Source organism: Frieseomelitta varia, unplaced genomic scaffold (genome assembly GCF_011392965.1).
Source record: "Frieseomelitta varia isolate USP_RPSP 00005682 unplaced genomic scaffold, Fvar_1.2 scaffold_841, whole genome shotgun sequence".
NCBI lineage: Eukaryota > Metazoa > Arthropoda > Insecta > Hymenoptera > Apidae > Frieseomelitta > Frieseomelitta varia.
The window spans coordinates 17,203-29,202 of NW_025110636.1; the positions used below are offsets into that span (position 1 = coordinate 17,203).

Sequence of the window (12,000 nt, forward strand, 5' to 3'; positions counted from 1 at the left end):
AGAATTACTAAATAAATAATTGAAATAAAGTTATTAAATTATTAAATAATTACTATTAATACTATAATTTATGTATTTAATATTTAATACATGTATATAATCTTTTTTTTTTAATAAAAAGAGTAACACAATTGCGTAGAAAAGTAATCAAGGGTCATAATAAGATTAAATATGCACATAGGGGGTGATAAAAATATCTGCTAACTAAAATTATTCAAGCAAGAGCTTAAATTACTATATTTGCTCCTTTAGGAAATTTATTTTAAACATTTGATTACACTCAAGGCTCTTTCGTCGTGACGTATTTTATAAAATCGATAAACTTGTCTAGAAGCGTATTATAATAAGGATTTTCGCATGATAGGGATGGTGGAAACAAATTTTCATCTAGAAGATTGAAAATAAAGGAGTTTCAATTTGTTTGAAAAGCTCAGTTTAAAAGAGTTTTCATTCATTTTATTAATAGCAATTGTTTTCGAGATCAAATTTCAAATTTAGCATCAATCCATTCATTAAAATTAGAGATTCTAAAAATTGTTTTTGTTTTAATATTGAGGTAATTAGCTACACTCCTTCGACTGACTTCTCTTATAAATGACTGATCTTCTTCTCTTATAAATAAATGGAATTTTGATTGCTAAACTGCAGATGTACATATATGCAACTTTATATTTTTATAGCCTAAAGAAGTGAGACAAATAGAAGTTTAATTTATCTATTAAAGATTATAATGCTATTATAATTTTACGTACTGTATGTATTTTGGAACACAAGATTTCCTGAAAAACATGTAGACATCCGCAATCTGCTAATTATGGATGATTAACGTTCTAGTTTTGGATCTAAATCACTAGTTACCTCGTAAAACTGAATCAAAAGGAAAACCTGTTTATAGTTACGTAAGGTCAATTTACGTAAAGCAAATTTCAAAATTAAAAACACTCTGAATCAATTGAAAAATACTCATAGTTCAAGGCTGGTGTACATTAACTGCTGCACTTGCGGTCGAACGATCCCCTCCGTCATCGATCTCGTGATCCGATGCAAGTAACGTACATACAGACATAGTTTGTAGAGCCGGCTGAAATCGGGCGACGTCTGGCGTGAAAAAGAAGTGTTTAATAGAATTACCATAAAACGTTAGGTTAATAAGTATGTATATCTACGCTCGAGGCTCGGCTCGTACCAAGTGAGAAATGACGACGTAGGAAGAATGTATAATCGCATCACGTTTTCGCTATTCCACTCTCACACGTGACTGCACATAGTTTCTTGCGCGCGTGACTGCATACACTCGAAGATCCACGCTACGTGTGTACCGCGCATGACACGTGTCTATGAAAAGAAGAAGAAAAAGAAGGAAAAAAAAAAAGTAAAAGAAGAAAAGAAGAAAAGACCGCTCGTTATAGTCGTCCGCTTGACGAGAACGCCTCGAAGGACGTTCGGATCTTACGCCGCGTCCACACTGCTGCGCGCGAAGAGCTGGAAAATATGTAGTTTGTAAATGCGTATATAGTTCTGTGGCAATGCGAACATGCCCGAACAACCACGATATCGGTTCTTGGAATCAAAACGGTGTCGTTCTCATAACTCATTGTAGACATTCTCAGTTTTGAGTAATATATGTCGGTTACAGTTTCGGTTCTTCAAAACCAATATATATATAGATCGTATCTGTTATTTGTTGGTTCTGTATTTTAATTATTATTCAACTCTCAAGATCGTCGTGTGTTTTTCTTTACACTTTACAACGATGCTAGTAGCATTACTTTCATGTCCAGCTTTTCCTTTGGAGCTCCGTGCGAGAGGATCGCTATATCGGTTTGACCGATATAGTATAACAGTTTGAAACAGTTATTTTCAGAATCTTTTCAATCCCTCCAGCAAACACCGTATATAGGGTGAGTCACCTAAGCTGAAACATTATTGAAATTATCAGTTATATCGAAAAATGTTTAGGTACAAGAGATAGGTTAGGAATCGGTACAAACCCCAATTCAGCCTACAAATTGATAATAGAACTTCATAAATTTTCGACACTATTCAGAAACATTTGAAAAAAAGTATTGTTGACAATCGGTTTGAAAAGGGTAGATCTACCTTTGTAGATAAAAGGATCGAGATCTATACGAGGAATTTTGTGGCTTTTGTTTATTAAACCATAAACGGATACAAAGACCTTTTTTTCTTTGAAAAACGAGTTCTATTGCGATGTGTACTGACACGTGGTTGCTGCAAAAGGTAACCTTCTGTCTGATAAAACTTTTTTTTGTATACATATATATATATACGCTTCAGTATGTTGAATTCACCTGTGGTCTTCGTATAATACAATATCAGTTTTATACAATTTTATCTCGAACTAATCGTATTTCTATTTTTTATTTTTATTTTAAGTTGGGAAGAAAAATCTTCGCTAATTTGTAGAATTATTATGTTATGTTTTCAAGCAGGTGGCGCTTATTATTTGTTGATGAAAAAAGGTGGAGCCTAATATTAGGTTAGGGTTAGACTGATGAAAAAAGAAGAGGCAAGTTTTAGGGATGTAAACTATTCGAGTACAGATTAGAACAGGAAGTTTTTATGAGATTGGATTAATGTCAGAGTGTTCCAAAAATTCGTATCGTTTCCGAATTTCAATAGAAAACAAACTAATTGATTTTAGAACTTTTTTACGTTACATAAAAAATACATGGTTCCTGTAAAGTGTATGCAGATGTATTAGCTTATTATACAAGTATAAAATTGCCGATTTCAAAAATTTGTAACAAGTGTTCAGAATTTAGTAATGAAAAATGTTAAATAATACTAATACTAACAATACTAAATAATACAATAGTAATGTCGGTTTTAAAACTGTTCTAAAAGGCACTGTATGAATTTTAGTATATTTTTTATAAAAATTTGATTTTGGACTTAATATATATAATAAAACTTTTAGTTACATATTATTACTTAAAATTTTTATGAAATGTATTTTTTAACTTTATTTTTAAATAGTATTTTATATAGACAATACAAAAAAAAGGTTAATTTATTTCATTTAAAGTTTTCATTTTTTAAAATATAAAAAGCAATAAACGAACACGAGGAATGAACTGTGCCAAAAATTTAATCATCAGAACATTTCGTTTGTGAAATTAAATTATACTGTGGAGTTGTATGTGTTAATTGAAAATATGCAGAAGCTCGATTCGTATTTTTTCCATTAAAAAATTCATATTCGTTTCTCACCAAATATTAGAACGAGAGGTATAGATAAAACAGAATTGATCGAAATACACTAACTGTTACATAAATAAAAAGACATAAATGGAAATAAAATAAATTTTTCATACGACAACTTCTAAGAAAGTTATATACATATATAGATTACATTTTCACAAGTAGAGTTATTTAAAAATTTCTCAATCTCTCTCTTTCCATTTGATTTTAGAACGAAATCTACGTTTTCGTTGTCCTTGACCGTTTCAAAAATAATTAATAATAAATGTGCCAGTTATTTTTCAAATGCTTAAAAATAAAGAAAAAAGCATCCCTAGAGGATAGAAAAATAAAAACAATTTTGTCCCTAGAGAAATTTTCCTAAAACTACCGCTTGGTTTAAAGAAATAACATCGCTTATAGACTTATGTTGCACATCAATTATCGTCATTTAAAATTTAAAGGGCGGAAAGGGAACGCGTTAATGTCGCAAGCCACCAGTTACCATTTATCGTTAATTAACATCAGATCACAGAAGTGATCTACGAAATCGGGAGGGTTGGCTCTAACGGCGAGCGTTAGTTCTAGCTGGTAACCCACATTTACGAGATAGACCGCTTTTATAACGCTTTCTCGAGTAGAGGCAGCACCCATCTGCTGGGGCACCTGACTCGATTCACCTGCCACAGGTATGCACGGTAGGTACGCTCCGCCTGACGTCGTCAGGTGTTTCTTCTCCGTGAGCCGGCTTTAACGGCACGGCGTGTCTCGAAACAAAGGGAAGAGGGCGCAAACCGCGCTAACGTTTCCCCTTGTTGCCTTTCCTCCTCTCCGCCAAATGGCTATCTGATGAAGATCCAGCCGCGGATAATCGGCCCGTTGACTTTTGAAATTTCGCGTCGGTTCGTTTCCTCGCCGCCGCTAATAAGAAAATGATCGAGTTCCATGGCGGATCGTTCTTTGTACAGCTGTGCCCACGCCCGACGCGTGCACACGCGTACATGCACGAAAGCACGCGGGCACATTCATGGATACAATGTTATTTTCGTAGCACACTGCCGAGCGATGATTCATGGATCGTGGTTGAAAACTTACTTTGCACTATGTTTGTATTCAGTTGGTTGATTAAGGAATTGAGCACTGGAGGAAGAGTGCAGCAGGTCTTTTTTTAACCTCAATTGGTATTGTTCGCTCGTAGGTGAGTCACGAGAGTTACAGGTTAGGTTAATTCATTTTAGAGTAGCGCAGAGTCGTACAAAGGTATTGAAATTAATTTAATAAGAAAGATGAACTTGAGTAAATTATTAAATTAATTCTTCTACAAGACAATGACGTATAATTGAGGATTGTATTGCTGATAGCTATAGTGTGATTCAAAGTAAATAATTTCACTGAAAACTGATCTTTATGTTATAAGTACATTTTAATTACAATTATATGTTAAAAATTTAATATTGCCTTCTGTCAGTTATAATTTGTTTATAACAGATTTTTATTTTTTGAACGGTATTAATCTAGGAAAAATTAAAGTTGAAAATCAAGATGAGAGAATAAGTAACAAGGACAGTTTTTCAATACTGGTAATATTAAAGTTTAGATCGATTGAAATGTAAAAAATGTAAGAGGAACTAAAAGGATTTTTTATTCAGGAAGATTCTGACGTAAAATTGATTTCTAAATAATGGTTTCTTTACACTGTAATCAGTTAATAATAAATATCATTCGAATTCTCTGGCGTAAGTCTAGTGAATGCGAGTTTGCCAAACAGTGTTTAAGGACGAACGAGCCTTAAAAATATCAAAATATGAGGTCAGTGATTAAAAAGAAAGTAATTCAAATATAAACAGTGTCTAAAGATATTTAAAAACAGATGTATCAGCAAGTCTATATACATATCTGTATAAATATACATGGAACAAAGATTAATTTTCAATTTTTATTGAAAACACTCGTATTACATATGTGTTTAATCTATCACGCATAGTGTATATATTTCAAAAGTAGCATAACTTAATAAAATTCAATTCCCGTGTACGAAAGAAACTATTGAAAAGAGGATTATAGAGATTGAAGGATTGAGTGAAAAATTATAAATTTATAGATTATAAATTCGATCATCGTTTCCTATATTTCATTCTTTTTTTACAAGATTACACATTTAGAAAGTAACTTTCATAAGCAGCTTTCAATCAATTGTTCTCTCTTCTTGAGAAACTTATCCGAGTTGTGTCGCGATATAATTATAGCAAATCGGTAAAATACGAAGTATAAAATTCAGCCTGCTGCTAACTTGTTCCTTTCCGCAAGAAATATGACCGTGTCATTGTATTGTAGAACGCTTTCTCACGAAGTTCCTGACAAAAGAACGCATGTGTAGACAATGCGTACACAACGTTCCAGTCAAGTTCACAAGCCGACGACGTTTTCTCTTCGGGGAATACGCGCTGCGCAGCACGTACTACTACAGAAAATTAAAAATATTCAATTTTTCACACGTCATTTTTCTTTGTACTTTTGTACGAGCAACTGTCGATCAACGTTGAATCGCAATGCGTCGCATTATTGGGTATCGGCCATACGTCCTCGCTCAGAAATCTTGAGGACAAGCACTATGTTTGCATGATGAAAATAGTATAATATAAATTAAAGATTAAATACAAATGTAGAAATAAATACAATATTTACAATACAAATTACACAATATAAAATTATATATATATACACAATATACGTTATAATTAAATATAAACGTACTTTGTAAATAAAAACTCTGTTAATATATTAATATATTGTATTATCGTATTGCAATACATGCACACGATAAACTTAAATTATGCAAAAATGCAAAATACATTTGTGAAAATGTAATACATACAATATAACTAAATACGATATATATATGAAATATACTTTATACAATAAAGACTCTGTTAATATATTGATATACTGTATTGCAAGATATGTATACACAACAATCCATGATTGAGTGAATATTAAAAATTAAAAGTCCTGACACTTTTGACACTTTTGAGCGGGTATATGTATACACAACAATCCATAATTGAGTGAACATTAAAAATTAAAAGTGTCCTGACAGGAGTGTACACCCCTTTTCCCCCGGTCGTAACGAGATTTACAAGGCTTTGTCGTGCAACGATAAACTCGTCTAATCTCGCGCGGCATAAAGTAATAGCCACGTGTAACAGTATCAACCACGGTTGGAGAGGAGAGTTTAAAGGGTTAAGAATTAGAGGAGCAAAAGCGAATACGATGTACGAGTGTGTTCGTGCGCTAAAGCATTTAGTCGTGAGATCGCGTGTAATACTCGCGACACACGCGAGTGCAACATAGGACACGCGACATTGCGTTCCGGTCGTTTCATTTCGCTTCGTTCCGTTCCATTCCGTTCTGTTCTCTTCTGTTCCGTTCTGTTCCGTTCCGTTCCGTTCCGTTCGCCCCACCTTGCGGCGTGCGTGTGCGCCGATGTCACGCCATCACGCCATTAACCGTCCGGTGCAATATGCGCTCGCAGACCGTCGTCGTCTCCTTTGTGGCATTGCCCCGCCGTCGCTTCTGCGATAACTATTGCCATGCCCTGAAAGGAACGGGCTGAGTTCACGGGGGCAACGCGAACCAAGAATGCACGGGAACTAACAGAGCTCAACCTTCTCCGCAGATCTGTCTATCTAATCTTTTTACTCTTTCGCGAAATTTCAATATCAAACGATGCGTGTATTATATTCATCTCTGCACATTAAATTAACAGCAGTAACAGCAAAATAATTTAAAGAAGTTTTAAAATAAATCACAATCGCGTAACACGTATATATATGTATGTATGTAAAACAGGTGTGTGATCTGGGCTGATCTAACCTATCCTAAAAACGAAACCGCGGGCCGTGCGCGGCGTTAACGCGCACTGCGCGTGGCCGGGTGTACGATGTGATATTGACCGAGGCAGCAGCAACTGTAGCGTGGTGGAGCAGCACCGCACGGTCGAATCGGTATAGCCATGAGCGCGAGAGACAGACAGACAGAGGGCGGAAGAGAGGAAAAGGAGAGGAACTACGGCGTAAAATAGCACGTCCCGCTGGACAATCGCGAGAATCATCGTCGTTTGCACCGAGAGGCTGAAGTTTGTACACACATGCGAGAGGTGTGCGCGCACCAGTGACGAAAGAGAGCGAGGGAAAATCTAGTAAATTGCAAGGGGAGACGTCGGCAAGGAGAAACAGCAGCGGCGGACGGAGCAGCCCAGCAGTAATATTAACGCTCGGTAACGTTTCGTGGTTTCTCGAGAGTACGATACTCGAAACGGGAGGAAGCGAGAATGAAACGCGAGAAAGGAAAGCAAGAGGGAGAGCCAGTGGAGGAGGAGGAGGTTGGAACGGTTCGGAAGAGGAAGGAGCGAGAGAGGTCTCTCGCACGGGAAGAAAAGAAACTGGGGGGAAGAGAGTAGGAAGACGCGGAGGGGAAGGGGGATGGGAAGGAGTTTGCACGCGGCGCGGAACCGGTTACGCTCCGTCAAGAAGGTTAGGTCGGCGATGTAGAAGGGCGGGAGGGAAAAGCAGCTAACCAACGACTACACACGACGATGTCACCGCGCGTGTATTTTCTGCATGCAACCCGCTTCGTGCAGGTAACAGCAAATCCATCGACGCTGCGGCTCTCTGGTGCGCGCGCGTGACCGTTCCCTCGTTCTCTGTATCCCCACGTAACTGCTTCCCCTTCCTTCCCTGGCCCCCTTTCCACGGTCGGTTACTCCTATGCAGCATGACGTCACGCTCGTGTACGAGAAAACGAGATGAGCGACGCTGCGTAGAGAGCCGTCGACGAAGGCGTACGAGAAACGAGCGAGAGATGCTGCGCAGTCGGGGGAACAGGGCAAGCAAGGTGCCTGACACAAGGCACTTTCTCTCTCTCCCTCTCTCTCTCTCTCTCTGTCCTCCCCTCTTTCTTTCCCTCTATACTCTCTCCTCCCTTCCACCGTTTTTCGTCCACCGTTCAGGTCCTCAACACGCTTACTCCCACCGTTCGTCTGCCTCTCTTTGTTCGTCTTTTTGAGCTATTTCTCTCGTTCCCTCTGCCTGTTTACAAACACGCGTAAACTCGGCCGAATACATGACATCATCGCGCAATCTCGTGATGTCGATGAAAGGACAGTGATAGAAAGACAACTGATTCCGCCCCCCGTTTTCTTGGTGGCTCTTCCTCGCTCGTTGCTGCTTTTGCTGCCGATGCTGCTCATCGATCCAAAAGCGACCCCGCTGCTACTTTCATTTTCTTGCGTTTCGCGTGTCTCCGACTCGAATCGACACATTTTTGTTAGAAAATTGAAATCCCGATACGAAAAGTCGAAGGTGAAGCAAATCGCGTAACAGACAAGAATAAGAAGGCGTATATGTTGGACGTTAGTCGATATCACGTTCCGTAGCGAACGGATCGACTGAATAATAAAATATTCGAAAGGAAATAAACCAGCGTGTGTTGTGCCACGAGGAACAGCGTAACGCGTAACGTAATGTAGAGTAGCAACCATTATCATCCTGCTCATCTCTACAGTTTGGTCTCGTGTCACGTACTGTCCGTGACTAGTAACAAGTAGACGAGCTATCGTGACGTCATCGTTATCAGTAGGGTACTGAATTAGGTCGTATATCGCGCACATATCCTCTTCCCTTGGTCCATTTCGAACGGTAAACACAAACACAGAGGTTGGTTTAAAGGATTGCTCGTATTCCTGACGATTCTTCGTCACGCAAACACGTTGCCATTTTGTTTGGATTCATTAACAGAAAAAAGATATTCTTTAAAAATTTATATTTGAAATTTAATACGGAGCTGGTACTGACGTAAAAAATTTTAAATCTTTAAGAATTATGTAATCGTGATTCCGTAATTAAATATATTTTAGTTAAGTATATTTTGAAAGTAACAGTCGCAATATAATAAACGTTCGTTTGTTGAGAAAATACAGCTCGGACATTAATTTGTAAAGATAATAGAGGCATAAAAATAAATCTATACATTGTAGGGGATGATACATTATTTCCAAAGTGAATTTCAAGTCACGAGGAATTCAACATTAGAATATTATATTAATCTGACATTTCTTTTTTAACTGTCCATTTCGCAATGAGATGGCTAGAAAGCTGTAACACCCAGGGCCAAGCAAACAACACACACCACGATAATTGTACACGACATTTAATCGTTTGGACTTCCAACGAGGTCAAGGACACGGAGGAAGCCGATTCACGAAGCAACGTTATATCCTAAAAAAACGAGCCTGACGTTTGCGACCGAGAGAAAAACCTGGAAGTACAGTCGCAAAAATTCGGACATTTTTACCTGAAAAGGGGTATATGAACCTAGACAGAAATAACCTAACACAACCTCGGGTCAATATCGCAACGGACCCTTGAAGAGCACGATGTTTCCGAGACGGTTAGTAGCGAGCGCGGGCGCTGTTCAGGCAAAAGGTTAGTAGAGGAGCGCCGGATTGATTTTCTCTGGCTGGCGTACATTGTGACGTGACAGAATGATATTATCCTCTCTGAGTAACGTGCTGCTCTTTACGATCGAACCGGTGCTAAAGGTACTTCTCTTCCATTATGAAACTACGACACGGACTACTCCCTTTGATCGCGCGTTACGTTTTATCGAGCGTCTCGAACAGATCGATAGGTATATATATATATATACGAGGAATCCGTACGCATAAAGACTTTATTGTCGTCGATTCGAGACGTTTGAGAAACGAGCAAGGAACTTTACACGAATCTACATACGTACAGGCTTTTAGAGTTTCCGGCATGCGGAGGGAGCGGGGCCCGACAACGCCGCGCGATCTCTCGCGACGTTGCCGAAGGCTCGGGTGACGTCACAAGACACACGACTCGAGACCGAGAAGCGAGCACGTAAAGCAGCTCGCCGGCAAAGCCAAACTTACGCTCGGAAAAGTACAACGCTCTCTTTGTTACTCGATAGGAATAATCGGAGATCGCATCTACCCGCCGCGTCTGCATTTATTGTTAGTGAAATGCAGAAACTGCGCTTCACTCCACGCTTTGTGCCTGTATGTATCCACCTCGATGAAACCGGTAGCTTCGAGAAACATCGCCCGCGAGTAGCGTCGTAATTCGCGAACCGATAATTGCAGGGATATAACACGCTCCTTGAACGTTAAGGCCCTTGGTAAACTTTAGAAATCTTCGTCCGCTAGTTATAAATGCTTTTCGCGCTTCATCGCGATATTATTTCTAGGAACTTTTCAGCGAGATGATTTTTTTTTTTTTCTTTTTCCCCCAGTGAAATGTAAAAGTCCTTGCTTGAGAAATACGCGTGTATGTACGTACGTGCACGATCACGCGGCAAGTTGTGTCGATGTTTTCCCGCGCAAGGAAATAAGAGGAGGTTACCTCGTCGCGTTTTTTTTTTTTTTTTGCGTGTTACCCACGCAACAGTGGCGTAGCCAGTCCATTAAGGAATCTTTAAATTCCGTTACGTAATGGTTCGGGCAGCGATAACCCTATGACACGTACCAGGTGTGCCCCGGATATTTACTTTCAGCTCAAGTCGTCAAATATTAATATTTAAGAAATTACGATTACCCTCCGCGCTGAAGTTCTCTCCGTTTGCAGTCGGCTCCTTCTATCGTCGGTGATAATCTGCGAACGATTGCCAAGTCTTTTGCAAGAGATTGTAAACATAACATTCATTCATGTGACCACGAGGTTGTATCGAAAAAATCTTCTCGAAGTTATCGAGCGTACAGATAACGCGCGAGATCCTGTAACAGCTGATATGTAAAACCACTTTTTTTTTACTAACACGTATATTTTTCAAATGTTCGTTTCTCCCTCCTATAAATACATATATAACTTTACCCCATAAATTACCTGTATTCAAACTGCGAGAGTATTCGAACACTTACCGTAGAAAATTTTTATGAATTTTGACGATGTCCGTTGTGCGAAACGTTTCAACTTCATTAATTCCTCGCGCTGGCAACTGGTTCGCGGACCATAACGAGTGACCAAATACGTATACAACAATTCGTCGCTTTCTTATTGAACTTATCCATACGATATCACCGGATAGAGGTTACTAAGATGTAATAAATTTTTTAAAAATAATTTAATATTCTTTGTTTCGCCCGAGTTATATTTAAATATATACTCAAAAAATGAGGGAATATTGCAAGTTCTCTTCTCAAAAATATTTTGTATTACACGTGTAACATATTCGCAGAAAGTTTTCAAAAGTATTATACAAGTGTTTCAAATGTTTTTCACTGATCTTATCGGATTGTGATTCGATCGTACGTGCGTAACTCGTTCGCTTTTCATTCCACTCGTGACGTGGTGCGGACAAATTAAAAATTAAAGTATATTAAAGAAGGCGTCATCGAGCCAGACGTGTCTGCCGCGTGTCTCGACGAAGCGGAAATAATTTTGCAGCGCGTCGCGCTAGATAAAGTCGCCCTATCAGTCGCCCCTATGAAATATGGTAGCCTAGTGTAGCTGGTGTACCTACTCGTCGTTACTGCACGTACTATCTTTCTGTAAGTGTACGTGCATATACACGGCGTGTCCTGCAAAAACTGTCGCGTGAGTACAGTAATTATGTAGATCTTCTGCTGGCACACAACGGTGGAAGGATTAATGGAATAAAATCGCATCAGTGAACCGAGTGACGAAGTTGTTCGTCCCTCACTGTAAATAGACGTATGTATCGTTTTGATGCGTTTCAGGTGTTCAGCAAGCTTAACCATTGATGAACTACTCCAAGCTT

General features: G+C 38.7%; 1 long non-coding RNA gene across 1 annotated transcript; it reads right to left on the reverse strand.

Annotated features, from left to right (window-relative positions):
* Positions 1 to 477: 477 nt before the first annotated feature.
* Positions 478 to 1,623, reverse strand: LOC122536488. The gene is made up of 3 exons (XR_006308403.1): positions 1,187 to 1,623; positions 753 to 1,098; positions 478 to 681 (listed from the first exon to the last, which is right to left on the reverse strand). It is a non-coding gene; the product is annotated as an uncharacterized LOC122536488 (long non-coding RNA).
* Between the last annotated feature and the right edge of the window lie 10,377 nt (positions 1,624 to 12,000).